The following is a 2,500-nucleotide window of genomic DNA, read 5'->3' on the forward strand; positions in this document are numbered from 1 at the left end:
CCCTCTGCTGTCAGGCAAGAGCAGAAACCATAAAAAGCTTACAGCACCTGGTATTCCCAGGCGGTCTCCCATCCAAGTACTAACCAGGCCCGCCCCTGCTTAGCTTCCGAGATCAGACGAGATCGGGCGTTTTCAGGGTAGTATGGCCGTAAGCTGCCAGGTCAACTGAAAAGATCCTATTTGAAGGTGACGCAGGCCAAACTAGACTCCAGCAAAAAGTGTCAAACAGCGCCCTCTGCTGTCAGGCAAGAGCAGAAACCATAAAAAGCTTACAGCACCTGGTATTCCCAGGCGGTCTCCCATCCAAGTACTAACCAGGCCCGCCCCTGCTTAGCTTCCGAGATCAGACGAGATCGGGCGTTTTCAGGGTAGTATGGCCGTAAGCTGCCAGGTCAACTGAAAAGATCCTATTTGAAGGCGACGCAGGCCAAACTAGACTCCAGCAAAAAGTGTCAAACAGCGCCCTCTGCTGTCATGCAAGAGCAGAAACCATAAAAAAGCTTACAGCACCTGGTATTACCAGGCGGTCTCCCATCCAAGTACTAACCAGGCCCGCCCCTGCTTCGCTTCCGAGATCGGACGAGATCAGGCGTTTTCAGGGTAGTATGGCCGTAAGCTGCCAGTTCAACTGAAAAGATCCTGTTTGAAGGCGACGCAGGCCAAACTAGACTCCAGCAAAAAGTGTCAAACAGCGCCCTCTGCTGTCAGGCAAGAGCAGAAACCATAAAAAGCTTACAGCACCTGGTATTCCCAGGCGGTCTTCCATCCAAGTACTAACCAGGCCCGCCCCTTCTTAACTTCCGAGATCGGGCGTTTTCAGGGTAGTATGGCCGTAAGCTGCCAGGTCAACTGAAAAGATCCTATTTGAAGGCGACGCAGGCCAAACTAGACTCCAGCAAAAAGTGTCAAACAGCGCCCTCTGCTGTCAGGCAAGAGCAGAAACCATAAAAAGCTTACAGCACCTGGTATTCCCAGGCGGTCTCCCATCCAAATACTAGCCAGGCCCGCCCCTGCTTCGCTTCCGAGATCGGACGAGATCAGGCGTTTTCAGGGTAGTATGGCCGTAAGCTGCCAGGTCAACTGAAAAGATCCTGTTTGAAGGCGACGCAGGCCAAACTAGACTCCAGCAAAAAGTGTCAAACAGCGCCCTCTGCTGTCAGGCAAGAGCAGAAACCATAAAAAGCTTACAGCACCTGGTATTCCCAGGCGGTCTTCCATCCAAGTACTAACCAGGCCCGCCCCTTCTTAACTTCCGAGATCGGGCGTTTTCAGGGTAGTATGGCCGTAAGCTGCCAGGTCAAATGAAAAGATCCTATTTGAAGGCGACGCAGGCCAAACTAGACTCCAGCAAAAAGTGTCAAACAGCGCCCTCTGCTGTCATGCAAGAGCAGAAACCATAAAAAAGCTTACAGCACCTGGTATTACCAGGCGGTCTCCCATCCAAGTACTAACCAGGCCCGCTCCTGCTTCGCTTCCGAGATCGGACGAGATCAGGCGTTTTCAGGGTAGTATGGCCGTAAGCTGCCAGTTCAACTGAAAAGATCCTGTTTGAAGGCGACGCAGGCCAAACTAGACTCCAGCAAAAAGTGTCAAACAGCGCCCTCTGCTGTCAGGCAAGAGCAGAAACCATAAAAAGCTTACAGCACCTGGTATTCCCAGGCGGTCTTCCATCCAAGTACTAACCAGGCCCGCCCCTTCTTAACTTCCGAGATCGGGCGTTTTCAGGGTAGTATGGCCGTAAGCTGCCAGGTCAACTGAAAAGATCCTATTTGAAGGCGACGCAGGCCAAACTAGACTCCAGCAAAAAGTGTCAAACAGCGCCCTCTGCTGTCAGGCAAGAGCAGAAACCATAAAAAGCTTACAGCACCTGGTATTCCCAGGCGGTCTCCCATCCAAGTACTAACCAGGCCCGCTCCTGCTTCGCTTCCGAGATCGGACGAGATCAGGCGTTTTCAGGGTAGTATGGCCGTAAGCTGCCAGTTCAACTGAAAAGATCCTGTTTGAAGGCGACGCAGGCCAAACTAGACTCCAGCAAAAAGTGTCAAACAGCGCCCTCTGCTGTCAGGCAAGAGCAGAAACCATAAAAAGCTTACAGCACCTGGTATTCCCAGGCGGTCTTCCATCCAAGTACTAACCAGGCCCGCCCCTTCTTAACTTCCGAGATCGGGCGTTTTCAGGGTAGTATGGCCGTAAGCTGCCAGGTCAACTGAAAAGATCCTATTTGAAGGCGACGCAGGCCAAACTAGACTCCAGCAAAAAGTGTCAAACAGCGCCCTCTGCTGTCAGGCAAGAGCAGAAACCATAAAAAGCTTACAGCACCTGGTATTCCCAGGCGGTCTCCCATCCAAGTACTAACCAGGCCCGCCCCTGCTTCGCTTCCGAGATCGGACGAGATCAGGCGTTTTCAGGGTAGTATGGCCGTAAGCTGCCAGGTCAACTGAAAAGATCCTGTTTGAAGGCGACGCAGGCCAAACTAGACTCCAGCAAAAAGTGTCAAACA

The 2,500-nt window shown here is 52.2% G+C and overlaps 1 protein-coding gene, 7 non-coding genes and 4 pseudogenes across 8 annotated transcripts in view; 1 reads left to right on the forward strand and 11 right to left on the reverse strand.

The window, feature by feature from the left end:
• Positions 1-2,500, forward strand: part of LOC144895238 (uncharacterized) — a 110,276-nt gene that overhangs the window by 70,464 nt on the left and 37,312 nt on the right. The gene's annotated exons all lie outside the window — the stretch shown is intronic.
• LOC144895409 (5S ribosomal RNA) lies at positions 36-154 on the reverse strand. Its single transcript, XR_013625908.1, has one exon. It is a non-coding gene; the product is annotated as a 5S ribosomal RNA (ribosomal RNA).
• On the reverse strand, positions 267-385 carry LOC144895419 (5S ribosomal RNA). Its single transcript, XR_013625919.1, has one exon. It is a non-coding gene; the product is annotated as a 5S ribosomal RNA (ribosomal RNA).
• Positions 499-617, reverse strand: LOC144895498 (5S ribosomal RNA). Its single transcript, XR_013626001.1, has one exon. It is a non-coding gene; the product is annotated as a 5S ribosomal RNA (ribosomal RNA).
• On the reverse strand, positions 730-838 carry LOC144896167 (5S ribosomal RNA; annotated as a pseudogene).
• Positions 951-1,069, reverse strand: LOC144895393 (5S ribosomal RNA). The gene has a single exon (XR_013625892.1). It is a non-coding gene; the product is annotated as a 5S ribosomal RNA (ribosomal RNA).
• On the reverse strand, positions 1,182-1,290 carry LOC144896168 (5S ribosomal RNA; annotated as a pseudogene).
• LOC144895781 (5S ribosomal RNA) lies at positions 1,404-1,522 on the reverse strand. The gene has a single exon (XR_013626289.1). It is a non-coding gene; the product is annotated as a 5S ribosomal RNA (ribosomal RNA).
• Positions 1,635-1,743, reverse strand: LOC144896169 (5S ribosomal RNA; annotated as a pseudogene).
• Positions 1,856-1,974, reverse strand: LOC144895386 (5S ribosomal RNA). Its single transcript, XR_013625885.1, has one exon. It is a non-coding gene; the product is annotated as a 5S ribosomal RNA (ribosomal RNA).
• On the reverse strand, positions 2,087-2,195 carry LOC144896170 (5S ribosomal RNA; annotated as a pseudogene).
• Positions 2,308-2,426, reverse strand: LOC144897123 (5S ribosomal RNA). Its single transcript, XR_013626693.1, has one exon. It is a non-coding gene; the product is annotated as a 5S ribosomal RNA (ribosomal RNA).

This window comes from Doryrhamphus excisus, unplaced genomic scaffold (genome assembly GCF_037039965.1).
Source record: "Doryrhamphus excisus strain RoL-2023G ecotype Guam unplaced genomic scaffold, RoL_Dexc_Guam_v1.1 HiC_scaffold_24, whole genome shotgun sequence".
NCBI classification, from domain to species: Eukaryota; Metazoa; Chordata; class Actinopteri; order Syngnathiformes; family Syngnathidae; genus Doryrhamphus; species Doryrhamphus excisus.